Source organism: Rana temporaria, chromosome 9 (genome assembly GCF_905171775.1).
Source record: "Rana temporaria chromosome 9, aRanTem1.1, whole genome shotgun sequence".
NCBI lineage: Eukaryota > Metazoa > Chordata > Amphibia > Anura > Ranidae > Rana > Rana temporaria.
In genome coordinates this window covers 111,442,341-111,469,667 of record NC_053497.1, presented here as the reverse complement: position 1 = coordinate 111,469,667, position 27,327 = coordinate 111,442,341, and the positions used below count along the sequence as shown (strand labels likewise).

At 42.8% G+C, this 27,327-nt stretch overlaps 1 protein-coding gene and 1 long non-coding RNA gene across 2 annotated transcripts in view; both read right to left on the bottom strand.

Annotated features, from left to right (window-relative positions):
- GPSM1 (G protein signaling modulator 1) overlaps positions 1-27,327 on the bottom strand; it is a 582,328-nt gene that overhangs the window by 490,742 nt on the left and 64,259 nt on the right. The window lies entirely within an intron of this gene.
- LOC120913848 lies at positions 1,563-27,235 on the bottom strand. The gene is made up of 2 exons (XR_005743578.1): positions 23,955-27,235; positions 1,563-2,427 (listed from the first exon to the last, which is right to left on the bottom strand). It is a non-coding gene; the product is annotated as an uncharacterized LOC120913848 (long non-coding RNA).

Here is a 27,327-nt window from a genome sequence, read left to right as displayed (position 1 = left end):
GGCAAAAGTGTTTAGAGGTAGGAAACCATGTTCTGAAGAGGAGTAGTTCAGCACTAAAAACGCTTGAATGCACCTAACCGTGCACAGCAGTGTTTAGGTACATCAAGTGCAAATGCAGATTGCTGGACACTAGCAACATCTACATACAGAAAGTTCAGTTCCCAGTGTCCTTTTCTGCTTTTTCTGAGATATGTGGAAGTCCTATGAGATGGCTGTAAGCACCACAGCAAAAGACATGCCACAGACTGAGCTCATTTCAGCAGTTGAAGCCAATAACTGAAGGATTTTTCTCACTGCCACCTGTGAGTATACATAAAGCCTATGTGCCAATCTTCGGGGGAAATATCACATCTCAGGTCCCTGGACCAAAATCTGGTAAAAGTGGATAAAAAAAAACCATGCCATTTGATTTGTGAAAGTTTATATATGGTAGAAAGTGTATGACAAGGAGGTTCCAAAGGGGAGCACAACCCTTAAATTGCGTGGGGGATCTATGAAAATATATATCTTAATACCTTTTTCTCTTTTTAGGACAACATCCACCTTAGGAGAAGGCGAGAGCCAGAGAAGGAGCAACTTGAAGAAGAGCAATTGGAGTCTTCCGTGGTACTGTCCACTGCTTTGATGAGCATTACTGGCATACTTTCACTCCAAGCAACACCTGAAGGCAGGGATGTGTCACTTTCTAATACATCTATAACTGTATCTTTCATGCATGTTAGGTAATGTTTTTTTTTTTCTTTACAGGATATTGAAAAGTTTGAAAGAGACACATACACGTCCATTATAGGCCGTGCATCAGAGGGGGGGACCAGAATGACCTCACAAACTGAGGAAAGGATTATGGTGTTGCTGCAGGAAGTGGGGCAGGAGAGGCATAGGGGGTTATTTACGAAAGCAAATCTACTTTGCACTACAAGTGCACTTGGAAGTGCAGGCGCTGTAAATCTGAGGGGTAGATCTGAAATGAGGGGAAGCTCTGCTGATTTTATCATCCAATCATGTGCAAGTTAAAATGTTGTTTTTTATTTTCCTTGCATGTCTCCCTCAGATCTACAGAGACTGCACTTCAAAGTGCACTTGTAATGCAAAGTGGATTTGCCTTTAGTAAATAACCCCCATAGTGTTGATGCATTTTTGAAACCAAGCTACCCCATGGGCCATCAACTTCCACCATGCATACCATGTTCTGGAGAACACTGGTGGAGGCGTTGAAAAAAGCAATGCTTGGATAGCACGTATGCTGTGGCTATTCAGTACCGTGCTACAAAACAGAGTGGCAGGCCACCCTTAAGATGTCCAAGCACTGCCTTTCAAGGTTTTCCCATGTACCCTGGGACCTCAGCAGTGCCATATCCCCCCTCATAACATCTTCCCCCACCTACTCATTCCAATGCAGAACCTTCTACTTCCTCCTTCCTTCCTCTGTGTTGGGTCACCAAAGCAGACTGTATACTTTACCTTGCACAGAATGCTTATGTGGATAATGGGCAATTTTCTAAACACATTAAAAAAAATTGCTAAAAAGAAAAAGATAACCTTTAAAAAATTTAATTCAAATTAAAAAAATATATATATATTTTTTTATTTGGAGGATGGTAAGCTGCGAAAATGTAAAGCCAACATATGACATTACACATATTGATCCTGCCAGGACACTTCACCTTCAGGTGAAACATAGAAACCCACAAACTGCTTGCAAATGGTCATGACCCTGGCAGTGGAATGCAAGTCCATAATCTCTTCTTTTTTACAAAGAAAGTTATTAAAGACACAGCAGGCCGGTATGACTAGTCACTTTTTTTTACATGCAACAGGAGTAGTCGCCACTTTGTTGTGTAGACGCCAAATGTGCATTCAACAACCCGGCTGAGATGATATTTAAAAATGTTCTGCTTGTGGCTTATTCTGTAACCACTTCATGGCCGCATTCGATTCTCAACCAGTCCAAAAGTCTAATCCACCATGAACACGATTGGAAGACTCTGCTGTGCATGGTTTAGGCCTGGGTGGAGAAATGTTGACGTGTCCTTCATATAGGTGATGTTCCATGGCAGACTCTCTGAAGATGCCTGCATCCCCTTGGCGGCTGTAGGCTCCGACAGCCACACCTATGAAGTGGAGGCTTGCTTGCATCAGACAATGCTAAGATGATGATGGAAAAATCATTTTTTGTAATTGAAGTACAGAGAAACGGACTGGGAAGGCTTTTTCAACATGATATGCTTGATGTCGAGGGCTCCTATGCAAATGGGAAACTGCATCTTCTCCCAAAACTCGTCTGCAATTGCTTCCCACATCTCTTCCTTTGGCTCAGGCATCACCACTTCACACAACTTCTTCCTCAATGCCAAGCAGGTTTCCAGGGTCACTTTGGCAACCCATGAGGAAGTAATGGCAAGAAGACACACAAGTTTGTCCAGAAACCTATAATACAACATATTTTCATCAACACCATATACAAATGAGAGTAAGAATATGCATATGTAAAAAAAAATCCACGAATAAAAAAAATAGCAAAAAATTTAGGCAAATAATATAAAAAATAAATGTAGAAAAAAGCATAAAAAGCGAGGAAAAAAAATCAATAAAAAAAATATAGAGAGACGTTCTTCAGGTGACACGCTCATCATCATCTGGGTGTCCATTCTGGTAAGTCGTGGTCTGAGCCTCTTCAGAAGGTCAAATGAAGCCATGGATATGGGCGTAAAGTTAAAGAATTTATTGGGATAATTATGCAGCTTCGCGTACATGTTCCCATAGTATCCCGATTATAGACGTGCAATATCAAGAGATGGGTCCAGAAGCGACGACGGCTGGTTCTCTCCTCCAGCTGCCTCTATCTCCTCACACTCCATAGCATAATTAGTAGCATGGCCTCATCAATTTTCTGGATAACAGGATCCAAAATGGAAACAGATAGATCCTGAAAAATACAGTGCTTCTTTCTGCTTTAAAAATGGCACTGACAAAATGAATATTTTACTATTCATGTGTATATTGTAGGAAACTGGGAGTGAAAAATAGCAGAGGGAAGTGCTTTGTGGGGAAAAAAAACGCTTGTAAATGCTGACACTGCTAAACGTGCATTTTTCTGTTGTGTTTTTTCTGCCAGCAGTACTGGTGTTGAGGGGGGCTTTTTTTTTTTTGAATGTCCAGTGTGCATGAGGCCCATTATGACATTTACTTATGTAACAATACGATTTTTACATTCATTCAATATTTCTATTACTTTGATGCATATACAGATGAGAACCTCCCTCTAGGCACAATATATATATTGTATGGAAACTGCTCAGAATCACTCGGGCTCCCTTAACAACTGCTGAGATGGAAGCCAAGCCACACAGAGTGATTTTAGTCAAATCAGACCAAACCTATAGACTCGCACTGACAGAGAGAAACATCAAAGCACAATTACTGAGCATCATTACTAAGAGCCCTTTCACACTGGGGCAGTGGGGGGGTGACGACGGTAAAACGCCGCTATTTTTAGCAGCGCTTAATGTTGTTTTAGCGTCGCTATTCTTTTAACCCCTGCTTGTTGCCGAAAAAGGGTTAAAACCGCCAGCAAAGAGCTGCTGCAGCGACGGTTTGGCGGCGCTGCCTATTGAATTCAGTGTTTCTATTGAACCAGCCAATGCTGCTTGACATTCAACTCATGTGTACTAGGCTTTAGATGCTGAGTGCAACAGGGTGTTACTGTGAGGTGAGATCCACTAATGCAGTATTAAACACAAAAGCAAACATTTATTATATTGCAGCTTACAAATGCCTAGATGTGATGGCTGCATTTGTTTTCTTTTTTCCTTTATTTTCATCTGGTGACAATGCTGCTGTCCAAAGGTGGGTGGGGAGTGGGGGCACTCTAATACAAGAGGTGCATTGCTGGCCAGGTCACCAGGTGAAAACAGAGGGAAAAAATCCTAAGGGCTCCATGCACACTGGAGCTGATAAAGTGCAGTTTATTGGAGTTTGGGCGTTTTTTTTTTACCTCAAAAAACGCTAATAAATGTTCAAAAACTCAGCTCACCAGCGGTTTTGGCCTTTCTGATCCATTGAAAAAAAAAATGAAAAAAAAACCTGCTAAAAAACGATATTGCAAAAATGTTAAAAAACATTGAAAGACTCCCTGCAAAGCTACTGCCGTTTTTATAAAATTATTTTAGCGTCCAGTGTGCATGCAGCCACTACATTCAAGGATTAGTAAAATGCAACATATTGCATTTTTGTTTTTGGCTCCATGCACACTGGACGCTAAAATAATGTTAAAAAAACAGCAGTAGCTTTGCAGGGAGTCTTTCAAAGTTTTTGCAATATCGTTTATTAGCGGTTTTTCAATGGATCAAAAACATTAAAAAACTATGGCAAGCCACGATTTTGAGCGTTTTGTTAGCGTTTATCGGCATTTGTCGGTTTTTAGCGATTTCTCAGTAAAAAAGCGGCACTTTTAACACAATTTTCGGGCGTTCAGAAAAAAGCCTATAAACTCCACTGCATAGACACATAGGCTAAGATAGAGTGGAGTTTATGGGCTTTAAAAAAAAAAAAAAAACTCCAATAAACTATAGTTTATCAGCTCCAGTGTGCATGGAGCCTTATGATGTAATAACTGTTTTTAAAGGCAATAATAAGGCTCCATGCACACTGAAGCTGATAAACTGTAGTTTATTGGTGTTTTTTTAAAAAGCCCATAAACTGCACTCTATGTTAGCCTATGTGTCCATGCACACATGGACGTTTTTTAGTGTTAATAAACAGTGGAGTTTATGGTTTTTTTTCTGAACACCAGAAATGTGCGTTCAAAGTGACGTTTTTTGGCAGGAAAAAACACAAAAAGCACAGATAAATGCTAATAAACGCTCAAAAACGCAGCTTGCCAGCATTTTTTTGCCTTTTTTTATCCATTGAAAAAAAAAAAAAAGCTAAAAAACGCTACACTGAAAAACGCTAAAAAACGCTATTGCAAAAATGCTAAAAAAACACTGAAAGGCTACCTGCAAAGCTACTGACGTTTTTTATAGCTTTTTTAGCTTGCAGTGTGCATGGAGCCTAAGGATATTTATTACCTTGTCACTTTAACACCATAAGAAAAGAAAAAAAGTTGGCAAGAGTTTAGAGGTTTTAAGCTAAGATTCTGACCTAAGTGAATCTTTAGTGTTTCTCAAATATCTTTCAGAAATAACCGGATACCTAGGATTAGAAAAGTTAAACATAATTAAGTTAAGCAACAAAGAGCTACTGGTTAGGCAGCTAACAAAGAGCTAAAAAAGGGTGAATGACCACAATGCTGACTTTTAAATCAACACCCTATTTTTATTTATGTATTTATTCAATTTAAAAAAAAAAAGTAATTTTTTTTTCTAAAATGTCTCAAAGTATGCAGCTATATAAGCAGAAATCGTGCTTTGCACCAATCTTCTAAAAAAATTAATAAACTGAGATTTCCACAAGAAGTCGGTCAGTTTCCTCTACTTCAATAATCTGCATTCTAATTATAGTCTAAAGTCATTTCCAGGAGAGTTAAACCAGCAGGCAAAAGGACTGGAATTTTTCCCAGACTAGACGAGACTGTAAAAAGAGCAATGCCATGTAAGCACCCACTTTGGCAAATAAACAGAGCAGTGTAACATGATTGAGAACAGCCTATAGGACAGGCAGGTGTGGAGAGGGGAGCAGAAGTCCCGTCTTCTTCCCATATCCTAGAAGCACATGTGCAACAGACTGGAAAGTGAGACGGCTGAAAACGCTTCATAAACTTTCTAAACAGGAGTCCTGGTAGATTTTATATTTTACTTACTGGTGTAAAAGCAGAGCTGAGTGAAAGGTAAACATCAAGATGCCAGTCAGGGGCTGCCAAATATTAAAGCGGTGTTCTGCCCAAAAAAATAAAAATTAAAAGCCAGCACCCAATGCGCGAGGCCCGCTCCTCTCTCCTACTAGCCCGTCGGGGGAGGGAATCCGAAGAGCAGAAGTTCTACTTTAGGATGGAATTACGATTTAACCCAACTTTAAACATAGACAGATAGGTAAAAAGATAGATAAACAGAAGATTATGGAAAGAAAAGAAGGGGTAGAAACTATGATGGCTCAGCAATTATAATCTCCTACACACGACTAGTTCAATGTTTATAATCACAGGGGATTATGGGCAGGAACGTGGTACTGTAATGACATGAAAGAAGCATGCAGTAACAGGTAGAGAAGGTTACAATAAAAGCAAGCCTATTCCATTAGGCTGCATTCACACCTGAGCGTTGGTCGTTTTTTCGGGAGTTTTTTTTCCGGCGTTTTATTCGCGCGTATTCATGCTTGTTTGCATACAGCGTTGTCCGACGTTTTTGTACTTCGACGTTTTTTATTTTAGCCAATAGGAAAAATTATCATCTTTTCATCACTTGTTGCTATGTTGGTAGATATTTTTAATCTTCTGCCTGGGTGAAAAGTTCTATTGATTAAAGCGACGAAACACCCGATGCAAACGCTCGTTGTCGTGCTAGCCGCTTGAATCGAGCGTTTCCATTACTTTCTATGGGAGATGGAAATGCTCAAATACGCCCAAACCGCCCGATACGCGCGACAAAAAAGGGTCCGGAACTTGTTTGAGCTTCAGGCGTATTGGCGTGCAGATGTGAACCATCTCCATAGGGCGACAAAACGCTCAGGTGTGAATGCAGCCTTACAGTGAAGCAACTTATTTCAACCAGGCTTTTATGCACATTGGTGTAGATATACTTAAACTGGTGCACTCAGAATGTGGTGTAGCTGTGCATGGGACCCAATCTGCTTCCAACTACAGCTTCTTCAATTAAAGCTTTGGCAACGAAACCTAGAAGCTAATTGGTTTCAGTGCAGAGCTGCACCAGATTTTGCACCCAGTTTTAGTAAATAAACCCCAATGCCTCTTAAAGTGAATGTAAACCCGATTCCTTAAATTTAAGCTGGGCACATATATCTGCAGAATTGTCTTATCTCTCAAATGGATTAGCAGCCAGCTAAACTATACACAAGCAACCTCTGCTTGTGTGGGCATGGGCATGGGCTTTCTAAACAGTATATCAAGTTGAAGACAGAAGATATACCGGTACATGTAAAACTTTTGTAGGGAGATTTGTTTCATCTCTTTGTATCATCTGAGGCTGTTCACTTCACTGGGTATATGGAAGGTTTACATCAACTTTAAGGTTTTTAAAGCCCAAAAAAATTCTGTCGTTTTGGAAATAAGCTCTGTTAGTTTTTATGGATGTCTGTGTCCCCTCCAAAATGCTACAGTGGTCACCAGAATAGGTAGTGAGGAGAATCCTAAATGTCTTTATTTCCAGCTGTCTCTCTGACAGGAAGTGAAGGGAAATTTCCCAATGGGATGTAGATAGCAGCAAAAAAAAAAACAGCAGGGGTTTTAACCATCGCCTAACCTTTTCAAAACATAAAAAAAAAACTGAAAAAAAAAAAAAAACTGGTGGTCCCAAAGTGAAAGTGACCAGGTTCTGTTTGCAATTTAAATTGGTCAGTAACAGGAGTGCATGTTTCCAGATCACCAGAAATCGCCCTTTTCCAGAAACCGTATACTGAAATCCCTAAATATACCATAACCTCCTACATGGTTCTGGCAAGCAAGAATAGCAAATGTAAGATGCTGGAATGGTCAATGGTGGTATTTGACTACGTTAAACAAAAACTAAATTGAATTATGATTAATGAAAAACTTGCAGCCTCCAAAATAATTTAAAAAAAAGTCGACAAGATGTGGGATCCTTGGATTTAATGTCTATTGGTATATTGATGAGGCTTCAGAAGCACCCTCTCTACTAGTTCTAGTAATTAATTATTTTCACTACCATTTCCTTTTCTTTAGTGCATTACCTTTCTCTCTCATTCCTTCTTTTTTTTCTGTATTACTATGCAGCATTGACAAATTCAGAGTTCGTAATATGTTTCAAGGCTCAAGTATCTCCTATAATAATTGGGCTGTCATTGCAGAGCCCATTTAATGGCTGCATACATGTTAAGCGAAATGACCACCATGACTGGGCACTTGTTCATTGTAACCGAAAAATAGTGAAGTAAATAGAGCTCACCTCAAGCTCTATTTTGTATTTCTACCTTTACTACAACTTCTGTACATCCAGGTTGCCTCTAAGGCCCTGTACACACGGTCGTTCCAAACCGATGAGAATGGTCCGACGGGCCATTTCCATCGGTTCACCGCTGAAGTGGCATAATGGTCTGATGTGCGTACACACCATCGTTCCAAAAACCGATCGGGTCAGAACGCGGTGACGTCAAACACACGACGTACTGAATAGAACGAAGTTCTATGCTTCCAGGCATGCGTCGACTTGATTCTGAGAATGCGCGGGTTTTGAACCGATGCTTTCTGTACTAACCATCGGTTTGGACCGATCGGGCAGCGGGCCATCGGTTCGATTTTGAAGCATGTTTTAAAATTTTGGACCGAATGACAACAGACCGATGGGCTATACACACCGTCGGTTTGGACCGACGAAACTGAACCTCGGTCCATTCTCATCGGTTTTGTCCGACCGTGTGTGTGCGGCCTAAGATGATACTTTTTCTCCCATTGGGTGAATTTCTTGTTATTATAAAAAAAAAGAAAGAATAACATACAACAAAAAGTTTTGGTCAGCGTTACAATTTTCGCTACAAATACACTTTAGGACTTTCACACAATCAGTCCGATCTTGTCCACCTGTCTGTTTTTCAGGAGGACCCAATCGGATCCTCCAATCGCCTCTATGGGCAGTCAGCTATAAAACGAACTTATGCCTATTTACACCCAGCTACCTCGGATCCAATAAAAACAAAAAAAACGGCAGGGGATCCGCTCCCCTCCACCTGGCTGATTTGGATCAGAGGGCAGTTGTGTGCAAAGTGGACAGCCCTTCCATTTACATTCAAATGCCCATAAAGCAGAGCCTGCTGTATCCATGTCGGCTCTGCATAAGCAAAGCAGTTCCGGACCCGTCATCCGGCTGATCCGCTCAGCAAGGATCAGCAGATGGATCCCCTGCTGAGAGAAACTGGTTCTGGTCCATGTGAGAAGAGCCTCAAGGCTAAAGTTCACACTATTGCAGGTGCGGGGAAGTGTGTAAATCCTATCTATTTTCTCAGCCAAAACGTGCTGCTCTTTTGCAGATGCACGGGGCTGCCATTTATTCTTAACGGCACCCCCACACAACAGAAAACGCAGCTCGTTTTCGCGTATGGGAAATCACGTAGTGCAAAAGCTGCATTTTTATTTTTACAATAATTTTTTATTAAGAACAATAAAACAATAGAACATTAAAGAACAAATAACTGGATAAGTACAGTGCCACCCCCTTGGCTTTTTACCTATTTTGTTACATTACAGCCTTTAGTTTAGGGCTGCAACCAACGATTATTTTCATAATCGATAAGTTGGCCCATTATTGTTTCGATTAATCGGATAAATTAGCATTTTTCTTTTTTTTGGGCAGATTACAAAACACAAATTGCCGCAAAAACACATTACATGCTTTTCTGCAGCTTCTCCATTGAAGTATATTGAACCCAAAAAAACAATCCGGGGCCCATTTATGACAGCGATTCGCCACCTCTACTCAAACCCCTCTACCCAGGTCAAAACACCGTTCGCCCTCTCTTCCTCCTTTCCCATCACTAATGGCACTCGGCAGGGGTGTCCACTTTCACCCTTGCTATTTGCTTTATGTGTTGAACCCCTAGCGGCCACTATCCGGAACAACCCGTCTATCCGGGGGATCCCTGTCTGGGACAGGGAATTTAAAATTTCTTTGTTTGCGGATGACATTATCCTTTCCCTGACTCAACCCAGAATTTCCCTCCCAAACCTTCATGCTGAATTGGCCCGGTACGGAGCCCTGTCAGGCTATAAAATTAACACGTCTAAATCAGAGGCCCTTCCAATTAATATTGCCGGGACAGAGATAGCTCACCTACAGGCCAACTTCTCCTACCACTGGAAAACGACCTCCCTGAAATATTTGGGGATACACATTACCCCAAGCTTCACCACTCTGTACCAGGAAAATTTCCCTCCCCTGTTTCGTTCGGTAAGATCCCTACTAACACAATGGAAGAAACACCATATTTCCCTGCTCGGCCGTATCGCCTCAGTCAAAATGACAATACTCCCAAAGCTCCTCTACCTTTTCCAAACGTTGCCCATCCCCTTCCCCTACAAACATCTGAGGAAACTCCAGTCTGACCTAATTAAATTCACCTGGAACCACAAGAGACATAGGATACCCCAGACAGTATTAATGGCAGCGTGCTCAGACGGGGGCCTGGCGTTTCCCAATCTTGTCAAATACTACCAAGCCACTCAACTCAGGGCGATAGCTTCTTGGTTTACGCAACGTTCCTATAATAAGTGGACAGAGATTGAAAAATTATGGCTAGCCCTGACTCATCCTAATAACTTACTTTGGTGCGCGGACGCGGAGGTTCCCCCTGAATGTCTGCTGGGATCTATGACACAGCTCAGGCGTCTTTGGCGTCGGCTGTCGAGGCCACTTGGCTTGTCTTCGGAGCGTTCGCTCATGACTTCATTTATGTGTAACCCCAAGGTGCCAGACAGCCTCACACACCATATGTCCCATCCGTGGACATCTCTGAACCTGTTTCACTTTGGGACCCTAGTAGATCCCATTTCACGCAAATTACTGCCCTTCTCTAGCCTCCAGACCAAATTTAACCTCCCTAGGCAGGTTTTCTATAGCTATCTGCAAATTCGCCATTACGCCCTATCCATAGCACCTGACCTGCAATTCTCCCCCCCAGTGCCCTTTGAGACTTTGATCCTGGCCGGATCGACCCAGAAAGGCCTCATCTCCGACATATACAAGATACTAAACACCTACCGATCGGAAACCCAGGGTAAACACTCCTATATGACCCGATGGGAAAAAGCCCTTAATGAAGTAATTCCAATAGAGCAATGGCGGATAATATGGTCCCAGGCGGCGAAGAGTTCACTTTGTACACTATACAAAGAGAACACATACAAAGTACTTCTCTTCTGGTATATGACCCCCGACGTACTACATGCCATATACCCCTCTAGCTCAGATCGCTGTTGGCGATGTCAAACGGATAGGGGCTCCCTCTTTCATATTTACTGGAGCTGCCCAGGGATCTCCCCCTACTGGACCGCAGTCCAACAACTTCTGGGCCGCCCCCTAGACACGCAGGTCCCCCTATGCCCCAAATTCTTTTTGTTGGGCCTGTCACCCCTGAGGATATCCAAGCCATATAAAAAGTTGACGCGTCATGTTCTCACAGCTGCACGCTGTCTCATAGCCCTCAACTGGAAAAATCGTTCTCCCCCCACCCCTGAGGCTTTATACGCTAGAGTTAAAGACGTGGAGCTGATGGAGAGAATGACCGCCAGGATACAGGACAGGCTGGAAGCCCATGACGTTGTCTGGGAGCCGTGGCGCCTCCGGGAGGACCCATTATAACCAGGTGAACGAGCTGATCCGATGACACCTTTCCCTCCCCCCCTTTTTTTTTCCTTTTTCCCCCCTACCCCCCCCCCCCCCTTCCTTTTTCCTCTTTCTTTTTTTCCTCACCCCTTCCCTTTCTTTTTCTTCCTTTATCCCTTTCCTCTGTGAGCACCCTTGTGGCTCATCCCAGGTTTAATGTTTTGCAAAGTCCTAATGCAAGCTTCAGTCAGTTAAAAAACTTGACTTTGGATATGTGCTTACTATTGCTTATTAGTGCACTGACAAACCATACTCTTTTTATTACCGGAAGGTCTGTGACGTATGCTGGTTTGTGTCCTTTTTGTACATCTTCCTTTATGCTATATCCCATGCTTTTGTATGCTGTGAGCAACTATTTTAAAAAATTTCAATAAAAAGTTATTTGAGAAAAAACTCCTTGCCCTTTCCAAATACGCAGCAGCTGAAAAAAAATCATGGATGTGAACGTGTCCCATAGGAGAACATGTAAATAAAAAATTTAGTGTGTTTCTGTAAAAAGCACCAAAAAACAGAGGTGTGACCCCGGCCTGAGATGTTTAGTAACATAATAGGGTTTAAAAAAAAAAAAAAAAAAGCAAATAATCGCTACTGCAAGGGGTTCATTTTTTTACTGTGGGACAGTGAAAGTGATATTTACAGTAGCGATTTGTTTTTTTGTACTATAAAGGGCTAATTTTAGTTTTTTTAACCCCGTTATGTTACTGGGCGATTAATCGATTATGAAAATTGTAATCGATTAATCGATTAGTTGTTTCGGCCCTACTTTAGTTCAAGTTTTTTTTAATCTGAATCATATGTGATGGATTAGAAGTAGGGTTGAGCGAACCTGAACTGTAAAGTTCGGGTTCGTACCGAATTTAGTTTTTTTAGTTTTAGAATTTAGTTTTTTTTGGACCCGGAGTTCAGCTATGTAATGGCACTGCACAAAGTGTCATTTCTGAAAGGATAAAAAAGTCATTTAAAACCAGCTTTGCGGCTATAATGAATTGTCGGCTTTGCGGCTATAATGAATTGTCGGCTTCGGCAATTCAGAGAGGATTCATTCATAAAAAAAATTGCGTGGGGGTTCCCCCAAATTCTATTACCAGGCCCTTCAGGTCTGGAATGGATATTAAGGGGAACCCCGCCGTCAATTAAAAAAAAAAATGAAGCGGGGTTCCCCCCAAATATCCATTCCAGACCCTTCAGGTCTGGTGTGGATTTTAAGGGGAACTCCACCCCAAATGTAAAAAAAAATGGCGTGGAGTTCCCCCCAAAATCCACACCAGACCCTTATCCGAGCACGTTAACCTGGCCGGCCGCAGAAAAGAGGGGGGGACAGAGTGCGCCCCCCCCTCTCCTGAACTGTACCAGGCCACATGCCCTTAACATGGGGAGGATGTCTTGTAAAAAAAAAAAAACACAGACACCGTAGAAAAAAGTCCTTTATTAATAAAAAAAAAAACTCCAGCGGTGATAATCCACTCGTTCCCGGCTTCCTGCTCCAACGTTGTCCTGATCCAGCGATGGGTGCGGGTGATCTCCGGTCCAGCGACGGGTGCGGGTGTATCCAGCGACGGGTGCGGGTGATCTCCGGTTCAGCCACGGGTGCGGGTGACCTCCGGTCCAGCGATGAGAAGATCCATCCATCCAGAGCGCAGCATTGCCGACCTCCTCTCACCGCTTGACACAGCCCAGCGAATGACGTGACTGAAGCTGTGACATTTCTTATATAGGGGAGGCAGGGCACCCGTCACGTGACCCCGCCCCCTCTGACGCACCCTCTGCTACGTCACTGGGTAAGCCCAGTCTTCCCCCTTCCAGGGCCTCCCCAGTGACGTAGCAGAGGGTGCGGGTCACGTGACAGGTGGCCCTACCTCCCCTATATAAGAAATGTCACAGCTTCAGTCGCGTCATTCGCTGGGCTGTGTCCAGCGGTGAGAGGAGGTCGGCGATGCTGCGCTCTGGATGGATGGATCTTCTCATCGCTAGACCGGAGATCACCCTCACCCGTCGCTGGATACACCCGCACCCGTCGCAGGACCGGAGATCACCCGCACCCGTCGCTGGATACACCCGCAACCATCGCTGGACCGGAGATCACCCGCACCCATCGCTGGATCAGGACAACGTTGGAGCAGGAAGCCAGGAACGAGTGGATTATCACCGCTGGAGTTTTTTTTTTTTTAATAATAAAGGACTTTTTTCTACGGTGTCTGTTTTTTTTTTACAAGAATTTACACTTCCTTCGTGAAATGGTAGGGGTACAGTGTACCCCATTACCAATTCACATAGGGGGGGGCCAGGATCTGGGTGTCCCCTTTGTTAAAGGGGTCTTCCAGATTCTGATAAGCCCCCTGCCCGCATACCCCCACAACCACCGGGCAAGGGTTGTGGGGATGAGACCCTTGTCCCCATCAACATGGGGACATCCTCCCCATGTTGAGGGCATGTGGCCTGGTACGGTTCAGGAGAGGGGGGGGGCCGCACTCTGTCCCCCCCTCTTTTCTGCGGCCGGCCAGGTCAACGTGCTCGGATAAGGGGTCTGGTGTGGATTTTAGGGGGAACTCCATGCCATTTTTTTAAAAAATTGGGGTGGATTTCCCCTTAAAATCCACACCAGACCTGAAGGGTCTGGTTATGGATATTTAGGGGGAACCCCACGTAATTTTTTTTTTAAATTGACGGCGGGGTTATTGAATTTGGGGGGACCTCCGCGCATTTTTTTTTTTTACTAAAAGTCCGTGTCCCATTGACTTCAATGGGGTTCGGAGTTCGGGTTCCCGAACCCGAACTTTTTTTTTTAAAGTTCGGGTTCGAACCCGAACATCCAGGTGTCCGCTCAACTCTAATTAGAACACAATAGTCGGTGAAGTAAAATTAGAAAGATATATACATAAAACAATTTTTCAGAAATAAAAAACTGATAATTTGCACGTGCGTATGTATTCACCCCCCTTTTTTATGAAGCCCATAAAAAGCTCTGGTGAAATCAATTACCTTCAGACGTCACATAATTAGTGAAATAATGTCCACCTGTGTGCAATCTAATGCCTCGTTTCCACTGAGCGGATCGGTTCGGTACGCTATTTTGGGTGTTTCCATTATATCAGATGTGGGGCCATAGAAAATGGAACGGTTCCATTAGGGCGGAGATGCAATACATTCCACTGATTGGTGGACGTGCTAGGCATCTTTTCTAAATCCTGTATGGTCCCGACGGTCCGATTTGCAGTGGAAACGCTCACGAGAATAGACCGGTCCGTTCTAAATCATTCTAAATCTACTGACCCGAACGGTTCCGTTCAGTGGAAACAAGGCATAAGTGTCACATGACCTGTCATTACATATACACACACCTTTTTGAAAGGCCCCAGAGGCTGCAACACCCAAGCAAGAGGCACCACTAACTAAACACTGCCATGAAGATCAAGGAACTCTCCAAACAAGTAAGTCCCCTTTCACACTTCTATGACTTGTCTCACGATTTTGGACTGCAAAATCGTATGACAAGTCATTCTCCATAATATCCAATGAACACCACTCATATTGGCACGACTTTAAGTCGTGCCGACTTCAAAATAGTCCCTGCACTACTTTGGTACAACTTCCATGCTAGTTGATGTCCATAGACCTCAATGTTAAACCCTCAAGTAGCATGTAAATCGTACCTGAATAATAGACTCAATTTCAGTACGATTTCAGTACAACTTTGTAAGCACAAGCAGCTTTTTAACCCTTGTCCCACCCAATCCTTTCAGCATAGAAGCCCCTCTCAAGCACATTTTTCCACCACACATTCACTTCCTGGTTATTCCCTCAGGAACAATGTGCTCCAAACAGGTAAAAAAAAAAAAAGAGATGTCCTTGATAATGAGCAAATCATTCAATTTATCCATGGGTGCCCAGCTATTTATGATTTGTGTGACCCAAACTACAAAGACAAGATAAACTACAAAGACAAACTACAAAGACAATACCCCACTGACCACCAATGAAGGGGACATTCTTCCCACTGACCACCAATGAAGGGAACATTCTTCCCATTGATCACCAATGTAAGAAGCATTCTTCTCACTGACCACCAATGTAAGAAGCATTCTTCCCACTGACCACCAATGTAAGGAGCATTCTTCCCACTGACCACCAATGTAAGGAGCATTCTTCCCACAGACCACCAATGTAAGAAGCATTCTTCTCACTGACCACCAATGTAAGGAGCATTCTTCCCACTGACCACCAATGTAAGGGACATCCTTCCCACTGACCACCAATGTTAGGAGCATTCTTCTCACTGACCACCAATGTAAGGAGCATTCTTCCCACTGACCACCAATGTAAGGAGCATTCTTCCCACTGACCACCAATGTAAGGAGCATTCTTCCCACTGACCACCAATGTAAGGAGCATTCTTCCCACTGACCACCAATGTAAGGAGCATTCTTCCCACTGACCACCAATGTAAGGAGCATTCTTCCCACTGACCACCAATGTAAGGAGCATTCTTCCCACTGACCACCAATGTAAGGAGCATTCTTCCCACTGACCACCAATGTAAGGGACATTCTTCTCACCGACCACCAATGTAAGGAGCATTCTTCCCACTGACCACCAACATACCTCCCAAAATTTTAAAGATCCACTGCGGGACATTTTTGTTGAGGGGGGGGGGTTGGTCGGCCAATAAAGGTTGTTGAGGGGGGTCGCCCAATCGATGTTGTTGAGGGGGGGGTGCGGCCAATCAAAGTTGTTGAGCGGGGGGAGGGTCGGCCAATCAAAGTTGTTGAGCGGGGGGGTGCGGCCAAAGTTGTTCCACGGGGGGGGGGACGATCAGGGGGGGGGTTGCCACTAACCACTGCACAGCCTGTCAGTTCTCCTTGCATGTCTCCCCTCTGAAAGTTTGCTTCTCCTTCCTGTGCGGGAAAGTTAACCACTTTGCGGGACTGCGGGAGGATGCAGTCTTTGCGTAAAATTCCCGCAGAATCCGGGCGGGTTGGGAGGTATGACCACCAGTGCAAGGAGCATTCTTCCTACTGACCACCAATGTAAGGGACATCCTTCCCACTGACCACCAATGTTAGGAGCATTCTTCTTACTGACCACCAATGTAAGGGACATTGTTCCCACTGATCACCAATGTAAGGAGCATTCTTCTCACTGACCACCAATGTGAGGGACATCCTTCCCACTGCCCACCAATGTAAGGAGCATTCTTCCCACGGACCACCAATGTAAGGAGCATTCTTGAAAGGGGCCTAAGGGACAATGTCAGAGTTAGGTTATAAAAAATATCCAAATCTTTGATGATCTCTAGGAGCACTATCAAATCTATCATAACCAAATGGAAAGAACATGGTACAACAGCAAACCTGCCAAGAAATGGCCGCACACCAAAACACACGGCCCGGGCAAAGAGGGCATTAATCAGAGAGGCAGCACAGAGACCTAAGGTAACCCTGGAGGAGCTGCAGAGTTCCACAGAAGAGATTGGAGTATCTGTACATAGGACGTCAATAAGCCGTACGCTCCATAGAGTTGGGCTTTATGGCAGAGTGGCCAGAAGAAAGACATAACTTTCAGCAAAAAACAAAATGGCACGTTTTGAGTTTGCGAAAAGGCATGTGGGAGACTCCCAAAATGTATGGAGGAAGGTGCTCTGATCTGATGAGACTAAAATCGAACTTTTTGGCGATCAAAGAAAACGCTATGTCTGCCGCAAACCCAACACATCACATCACCCAAAGAACACCATCCTTTCATAATTGTTTTATAAAAGGAGGCAAACTAATAAATGTATCTTACATGGAAATAATAAGCATTCACTACATGGATGTAGGATTAAAAAAAGACAAAAGTATAGTAATTAATGAATGAAGGGGTCAGAGAATAAGGTTAGGGATAAGGCCTGGTTCACACCTATGAATTTTTTAGTACATTTTCAATTTGCAGAAACACACTACAGTCCATTTAACATGGTTTCCTATGGGTCATGTTCACATCTGTGCATTTTATGGAAAGGACCAGGGACTTTATTCTGGTTTTTGGTTTCATAGACGTCAATGGGCAAAAAACGTGTATTGAAAAACGCAAAATGCACCTGCAATATGTAAACTGCTACCAGCATAGGTGAGAACCAGGCCAAAAGGGTTTAGAAGAATAGACGTAGTTGTGTTTAAAAAGAAAAAAAGGTACAGGGACGTCATGCCTGCGTTTCCCATAGGCAAAGCAGCCCACTCAAATTAATGGCCTACTGTGCCCGCACAAATGCGAGTTCAAATGCAAACGCATAGTTCATTGAATTTTTGCAGCTCTTTAGTCAACCTAATTTAGTCAAACTAATTTAGTTTGCCACCTTACAGTTGGGATGTCGTTAGAGTTTTAGGTATAGTACCCTACACATCCACCCAGTAAATATGGTCCTTGCTACAATGTCTAGCCTAAATCTCCTGCAGTGGTATAAACCACACAGTCAACCCCTGCACTGCTTTGTGGCTGCACCAGCAATAGCTGCCAAGAAACCAGGGACTTTGCTCGCTATTCTAGAAAATCTGTGTCTCAATCCTAGACGGCAACAGAGAGCCAAACTCTTGGTGTTTACCTGCTATAATGGCTTGAAGTTTTGTAAAACTGCAGTGAAATTCATAAAAGGATGGTGAATAAAGGCCAGTCTCAGCAATACAGCCATTTAGGTTCTTATCACTGCATTGTCCACAACACTATAGCTTACCTCCTTACTCTAAGGACATAAGGCTGGGGTTCACACTGGTGCAGTGCAACGCTGATCCGATTTTGATGCAATTTTTTTAATGCAGCTGCAGTGCAACTTAGTTTGTTCTTGATATGTTTTTAATGTGTTTTAAATGATTTATCCCTGATGTCAGCAGTGATAAATCAGGTTGGGTTGTTAAGGAGCTGGCAACTGCTGGCACCTTAACAACGATAAGATATCCCTGCGACAGCAGAATGTAAACAAAAGAGCTTGATATATACTATATTACCAAAAGTACTGGGATGCCTGCCTTTACACGCAAATGAATTTTAATGGCATCCCAGTCCGACCTAGTCTATAGGGTTCAATATTAAGTCGGCCCACCCTTTGCAGCTATAACAGCTTCAACTCTTCTGGGAAGGCTGTCCACAAGGTTTAGGAGTGTGTCTATGATTCGGAATGTTTGACCAATTTTCCAGAAGCACATTTGTGAGGTCAGGCACTGATGTTGGACGAGAAGGCCTGGCGTGCAGTCTCTGCTTCCATGCCAAAGGTGTTCTAATCGGGTTGAGGTCAGGACTCTGTGCAGGCCAGTCACATTCCTCCACCCCAAACTCGCTCATCCATGTATTTATGGACCTTGATTTGTACACTGATCTAAAACATTTGGGGCCAGATTCTCAAAGGGCTTACGACGGCGCAACGCCATTTGCGCCGTCGTGAGTCCTAATCTGGCCCGGCGTATCTATGCGACTGATTCTTAGAATCAGTTACGCATAGATATCCATTAGATCTGACAGGCGTAAGGCTCTTACGCTGTCAGATCTTAGATGCATTTTTTTTCCCGCCGCTAGGTGTCGCCGACGTCGTTTTCCCCGTCGTCTATGCAATATAGCTATTTACGCGAGATTCCCGAACGTACGCACGGTCGACGCAGTGAATTTACGAGGTTTCCGGAGCTTTTGCGACGCGTAAAGTTGCCCCTGCTATATGAGGGGCAACCAATGTTAAGTATGGGCGCCGTTCCCGCGTCGAAATTTAAAAAAGTACGTTGTTTGCGTAAGTCGTCCGTGAATGGCGCTGGACGCCATTTACGTTAACGTCGAAACCAATGACGTCCTTGCGACGTCATTTAGCGCAATGCACGTCGGGAAATTTTAGGGACGGCGCATGCGCAGTACGATCGGCGCGGGAACGCGCCTAATTTAAATGATCCACGCCCCCTACCTGGATCATTTGAATTAGGCGGGCTTGCGCCGGAGAATTTACGCTACGCTGCCGCAACTTTACAGGCAAGTGCTTTGTGAATCAAGCACTTGCCGGTAAAACTTGCGGCCGCGTAACGTAAACGAGATACGTTACGGCCGCATAGTTTAACGCCGATCTACGAGAATCTGGCCCATGGTGGAGGACGATTTATGGTGTGGGGTTGTTTTTCAGGAGTTGGGCTTGGCTATATATTTGTATTTATATTTTATGCAGGTCCTCCCCCAAACCACACTAGGTCTTTTTAATTCTGGTATGGATTTTGAAGGGGACCCTTCCCCAAAAAAAGAAAACAAAATGTGTGGGGTGTCCCCAAATATCTATATCAGGCCATTTAGTCTGGTATGGATTATGAGGGGAGCGCAATGCAAAAAAAAAAAAAATGGTGCAAGGTCCCCCCTGTCATTTATTCCAGACACGTATCTGAATACGATACCCGGCAGGCTTGAAAAGGGCAACAGGCGAGCAGATCTCCCCTCCTGAACCATACCAGGCCACATGCCCTTAACATGGGAGGGCATTTTGTCCCCATGTTGATGCATTTCCATTGAAGTCTAAGGACCACAACATCGCACCAAAGTAGCACAGGGCCCTTCCCCAAAGTCACATTGAAGCTGTCCTGCATTGATGTGAACAGACACAATTAAAATCAATGCTATTTACATTAATGCGATTTCAGATGTGACCTGAATCGCATGACAGAGCGAACCGGGCATACAAGTGTTTTTCCTGTGTTGCAACTTAATATTTATGCTCTAAAATGATAGTCTGTTGCATTAGATGGGCATTTTAAAATGGAAAAATTCTGCCATAAATAAAAATCAGCTTCGGCAGATGCCTGTTGCCTCCTGAATGATAGCGTTGCTTGGTTGGGCCTAGAGACAAAGGGATTTAATAAGCCCGTACAAAGCAGTGCGAGTTTGTGCCGGTTACCAGGCTACAAGCAGCATCAAGAAACATTTTGACTCTACATCTGTGACGGTAAAGCAGCTGTTGCTTGGTACAGCCCTTGCATGTCACACATGAGAGGGGCACAGGCATGCTTCTGCCTGAACATTGGCCAGTGTTTAACATTCTTGTGTGCCGGAAAACAGCCAGAAATGCAAAAGGTTAACATGGCAGAAAACAAGGAACCCATTGTTCTTGCATTTATTTTATTTTTACAAAATTGCCAACAAAGCGTCAGATCAGAAGAATTGCTAGTCTGTGGTGCATGTTTAACCACTTCAGCACCAGGCCTATTCTGGCAACTTCTCTCCTTCATGTAAAAATCATAGTTTTCAGAACCCCCAAACATTATATATATTTTTTTAGCAGACACCCTAGGGAATAAAATAGCAGTCATTGCAACTTTTTATCTCGCACTGTATTTGCGCAATAATTTTTCAAACTCCTTTTTTTGGGAAAAAACTGTTTCATGATTTAAAAAACAACAAAACAGTAAAGTTAGCCCATTTTTTTTTTATAATCTGAAAGATGATGTTACGCAGAGTAAATAGATACCAAACATGTCACGCTTTAAAATTGCGCACACTCATGGAATGGCGCCATACTTCGGTACTTAAAAATCTCCATAGGCGACGCTTTAAATTTTTTTACAGGTTACTATTTTCGAGTTACAGAGGAGGTCTAGTGCTGGAATTGTTGCACATGCTCTAACGCACATGGCAATACCTCACATGTGTGGTTTGAACAGCGTTTACATATGTGGGCAGGACTTACATGCATGTTCGCTTTTGAGCACGAGCTACCGGGGCGTTTTACTTTTTTTTTTGTTACTTAATTTATTTTTATTTTTACACTTTTTAAAAAAAAATATTGTGACAGGTTCTCTTTATGGAGAGATGCGGGGGGTCAATAAGACCCCACATCTCTCCTCCAGGCTGGAAAGCATGAGATCGAAAAATTCACTGATCTCATGCCGTCAGCCGCGATTGCGGCTTTGTTTACTTCCAGGAACCCGAGCGTGACGTTACAACGTCGCGCCTGGGCCTCGGATGGTTATAGAGATGACCATCCGGTCACCGGAAATCTCTATCGTTGTGCGCCGGTTGATTCGTTCTCCGAGCCCCCGATGGCACGGGAGAGTACGGAGAAGCATCATATGGTGGCAGGAGGGGGGGACGTCCCCTCCCGATGCCTATAAGAACGTTCGGCTGCAAACAATGATATCTGAATGCTGCCTGTAGCTACAAGCATCATTCAGATATCACTGCACAAAGTCGAGGACGTCATACAACGTCCTTGGTGTAGAAGTTGTTAAAGGGCAATAAAAATGAATGACGACGCAACATCACCTTATGATGCGAGATCAAGAACAACTTCCTTGCATGAAAGAGCCACCAACTCTGACACTCCACTTAGTGAAGTGACAGCAACCAAAGAAGTCACTTTCCGAGATAAAGGGACTAACAGAATCTCCCAATTGGTTCAAAAAGTGGCCTCTGCAAGGATAGTCCAGATCAAATTCAAGTCCCAAGGACACCAGAGTGCTATATAAATTACACACTGTATGAATCAAGGAGTGAGAAACAACGGCCTCTGGGGAAGAAAAAATGAATAGGGACAAACTCTGACCCTTAACGGTACTTAAGACCAATCTTTTACCTACCGATTGGAGAAAGAAAAAAGAAAATCTCCCACTCTAGGGGGGGGGGGGTGGCGGAGACATTTCTGCGGGTGCCACTTCCTGGCTTCACCCCAGGCAAAAAAATATTTTCAAGTGCTGCAATTGAAGTTCCCCGAAGTTGGCTTCCAGGGACTCAACAGTGCTGAGATATAGGACTCAAAACCATTGGGTCCCGCTGGACAGGGAGTGTCCAAGGAGCAACCCCCGCAAGACTCACCATGTCAGTGTACCAAGCTCTCCTGGGCTAATTCGGCCAACACTAATATGTGTTCAGTGTATGTCTATGTCAGTGTTACCTCCTCCCGGATTCTTCGCAAAAGATGTGGCAGAAGCCGAAACTGAGGAAAAGCATCAAATAAGGGAGAATGGGTCCCTAAGGTATTACCAGTACATCAACCCATGGGGACTACTAAGAGAACACTAGACAGTCAGATCTTTTTATGAAGAGAAACTGCAAATAAATGCGGACTTACCATTCCTGCTGCAGGACTTTGAACATAACAGGAGTTCAATCTTCACCCATCACGGCAAGCTTTGTCACAAAAGACGTTCAGGGACTGGGTCCCCCCTTAATGTGGGATCCACTCCCCTGGACCTGTATAGCACCCTGTAGGAAAGCACCTTGCTCAGAACAAACACTGCAGGGTTCAGCGCCATAAGGCTGCATTAAAGGCAAAACCTCAAGGAATGAGGCTCGGGTACCATGCATTTTGGCTGAGAGCTCTTTCGAATGGATTCAAATGAAGTCCATGATTCTAAATAGGACCGTCCAGACCTTCAAGTATGCTCCAAGAGCACATGCATCACATCAGTGACCACCATCCTACAGACACTGTTTAGGAGGGGTTATATAGGGGAGGACTTCCTGTTTGATTGTTCTGATTGATCTACCAGCGTAGATTCACCTATAGGTAGCGTATAACCCAAGTAGTTATTATAATATCCGGCTCTGTGTCCTGTGATGTACAATGAAGATTATATTATATATAGATTTTACACAAAGATCTCAATTAATAAGATATTTCTAACATACATCATAGGTATACTTAGAATTACACCCCAAAACACGTTCTGCTACTCATATCAAGTAAGACAATACCACATGTGTGAAACTTTTTAACAGCCTATCCACACAGAGGTTCCTACAATCCAAAAGTGTACCTTTAGGTGTTCTAGGGGCACAAATTACACATCTAATTTCCCATCACATTTTTGGAGGCCCAGGAGTACCAGGACAGTGGACACACCCATAAAATCGACCACATTTTAGAAAGCAAACACCCCAAGCTATTTTTTAAGAGGCATAGTGAGTCTTTGAGTCTGAAGACTTAACTTTTTTTGCAACAGGTTTTTGGAACATGCAGAATGAAAATATAATCATTATTATTATTTTTTTTTAACACAAAGTTGTCAATTTACCAATATATTTCTCACATACAGCAATAGGCATACTCAGATGGAGTACTCGGAATATGTTTTGGGTTGTAATTCCGAGTATGGGGATACCACGTGAACATTTTTTTTCCTTGCCTGGACGGATTATGTACCAGACATTGTATCTTGCGTAAGACACAAATCAACCAGTTGTATCAAAAACCAGGATCAAGGTTGCTCTGTGCAAAACCATTGCACAGAGCAGGTAATTATGACATGTTATTTAAAAAATATACATGGGTTTACAATCTTTTGATTTGATTTTCAAGTTTTGAATATTACGTCTACCTTGGGTTGTATCCACTCTTCACAATAAAGTCTCCATATTATATAAAATACATATAAACACAATAGGGACGGCCGGAACCTCCTAAAATGGCCACAGCAGATGTGCAGACCAAGGCCCTCACCAATATGGGGGCGGACTAACCTTTTAATGTTAATCAAATCTTTATTCTTAATAATCCACTTTGCAGCTGACGTTTCTTGACCCCTTTAAATCCACTCTTTGAATATAAAAAAAATAATTTAATATGCATCCCACCTAAGGGGGTTCAACATATCTAAATATTTTACATTTGTTTTATTATAGGCTCAATCACTCATATCCACATATATCAAAAGAGCACAGAAACACAATAGACGGCAGACACTAATCCGATGCTAGGCTCCCTCCTCGCGACACAAGAGATGTTGTTGCCATGGTAACAGTCAGAAAGGTAACAGTCCGCAAAGTTAAATGGTGCTCGGGTGCACACAGTATACATGGATTAGTCAGCAAAGTAAGCATAAGGTCTAGAATGAGAAGCACAACCAAATCAAACGGTTTAATTCTCAGACATTGCCCATTGAAAGACTACATCCACAAAAAAGTGATATCCCACTTTTGGATAGATAATGATAGGCTCAATTAACCTGCCAGTGTATTTTAGGGACTCCTACAGAGAGCTGTCTGTGCATGAGAGTTCCTGGCTTTGGAAACTTACCTTGGCAATATGAAGGGTCTGATTCACTTGTTGCCTTTAATTTATAGAATATTGTAGCAGCAGGACACAATACACAGTCTATAAACAATTGGAAACAAATGAAAGGAAAGCTCTGTTCTTGGGGAAATCTTCTTGGGGAAGAGTATTCAGCTTCAGCCTCAATAAAAAAAATAAAACCATTGAATATTTATTTTTCTGATAATCAAAGGGCAGCAAAGGTACAAAAATCCATGATTTGCACATGTACTCACTCTTCAGAAAAAAAAAATTCAATCATACATAACTGATGTCAAGACAACAGCACCTGCAACGAGAGCTCCCCAACTACAGAAAAAAAAAAAAAAAAAACACAAAATCCAGAATGCCCAATTAGTGCCTAGGCAGGCATTTTGGGTGTTTCTAGACAGATAATTGGTCAAATTGCCCCTGCAGATATTAAAGATTTGTTGTATTTTACCTCTTTTTTTTTTCATCTCCCCTTTGAACTTATTTATATGCAAACAAATAAAGGGGGAAGTTCATGCAGATACATGGTTTCTGTTTCTTCTGCCACTGGTCAGCAAGCAACTTGAGAGTGGCACATAACTGATTACCAGTCATTCAGAGATCTACCTCTGACTAATATTAGCTTTACAACTATTAACCAGTAAAAAAAAAAGCCCTATACACACCTGGTATTTGCTGGTCAATGAACTCTCACAGACAGCATTGTGTCAGTAGCCAGTAGCTGCTGGACAGCAGAAGTGATATAAAGGCAGATTTGGCAGTGGCGGCCGAAGATGGGTTCAAGGCTGCAGATAGCCATAAAAAAATGGTGCCTTGTATGAACTTCCCATTGCAGCTGATGAAAGTTACATTAATCTAATGTTTACAGTATAAATCGCTAATGTCTGCACTTTTGCATTGTTTAAAAACAACATGGCATCAGCCAGAATGTCCTTTTAACAAGCTGGAATGCATGTCTTCTCTTTATATAAGTTGTCTCTTTGTGCGTCTGTTTAATGCGGAACAGCAGTACTACCCAGCCAGGAAGGGGTTAACACCACTGGCAGCCTATCTAACAAAATGTATTTGTTGTGGATCAATCCAAGTTCTCAGGGCTGAAGGTGTCTTTGCAAGTTAAAAGTTTTAACTCTCCCCCTGCCAAACCATTTCTGACAAACATTCAAAGAAACCCAGAACACAGGAGCTCCTAGCATGCCCTGAAAGATCCACTGGGAGTTTTTATATCTACAACATCTGGCTGGACACGTGTTTCCTTTTGGTGATGCAGCCTAGGGTTTATACTCAAAGAAATACAAAAAAAATCTGTCTGAAGTGCTAAGTCAGGAGACAAATAGGCTTCTGAATTCATTACACTTAAGCAATATAAAACCCTGTACTTTTAAAGTGAGAGTTTGATTCAAGACAGCCAGGAAAGAGAAAGCCTCAATGCATTATGGGAGTGAGTTTATTCTCATCAGATAAAGGCATTTCAAGGAAGAAAGGGGCTAAAGAAAGTGATAACCAAAAAAGATGTGCACATGATTTTTGCAAATTAAAAAAAGGTATGAGATACAAGTAAGCATGGTATAAGACGTGTGGCTGCAATTTCAATAGATTTCACCAAAAATGCATCCTTAGGAGTAGATTTATAGGAAGGTTTTCTTGAAAGAAACATGTAAGCTGCTACTGCAGACTTCTCTTTCTATGAGTGACAGCTACCTGGATGTCATGCTGACTCTCTGGGCTCAATACTCATTAATACCGATAAGTCGTTTTTTTGTCTCTACTGTAATGTTCCTGACTCAGAAAATACTGAAGTCAGAGGATCATCATAACAGCCAGGCAACTAGCTTTTTTCAAAGATCAACAATGGCGAACCCCACTTTTCATGGGAACATTTTACTCTACAGAGATTTCCACTTTTCACATTGAAAGGTGGAAACTTCATAGTGTCGATCTTATAGCTCTGGGTCGATATCTGCAGCTTGAGATCTGTATGGAGTTATATGTTTGCTCTTTGAACCTTGGGGGGCTTTAGTTTTCCTCCCACAATCTAAAAACATAGTGTAAAGTGAATTGGATTCCTTCCACATTAACCCCACTTAGAGTGTAGATGATAAAGTGAGTGTTCCTTTAGAACTGGGACTGGTGTAAACAGCTCTTTGTACTCTGTAACGTGCTGTATAATATGTGAACGCAATATAAATAAGGGAAATATAAAAAGAGGCTCTTACCGATCAGCTGTTTTCACAGAGCAATTCAGATGCCACCACTGCTTGGAGGTTCTTGGCTTGCTCTCATTGATTCATGAGGCTGGATTAGGCCTGTACAACACAGCCCACGTTGGCAACTAATGGGTTGCTATAGGAAGGCTAGCAACACATCTGGGAAATGTTAGCCTTGGAATGACTGCCCAGTTAAAGGTGCTGATTGGTTGGAGCTTCTAGTGGGAAACACCAGCCAATTAACATTGCAGATGTAAGCATGGAAGTGTTGCACAAGTTTTTATGAAATTTTATGAGAATGCAAAGTTGTGAAGTTAAAACTGTTATGTCATTATATCATCATTATGACTGCTCTCAAGTACTCCAACCAGCTTTGGACAGTTTAGCTGATGAAATATTATTATTTTAAAAATCCCTGACTATGCATGTTAGTAATTGTGGCCCCAAAATCACTTGATGGCCACAATGGGTTAATTTATTTAAACTGGAGTGTAAAATCGAGTGCAGCTGTGAATGGTAACCTCAGCTGTCAGCTTTTTATGTCAGCTTGTTTAATTAAGCTTTGACAAAAAAAAAAAAAAAAATGGAAGCTGATTGGTTTCTTTGC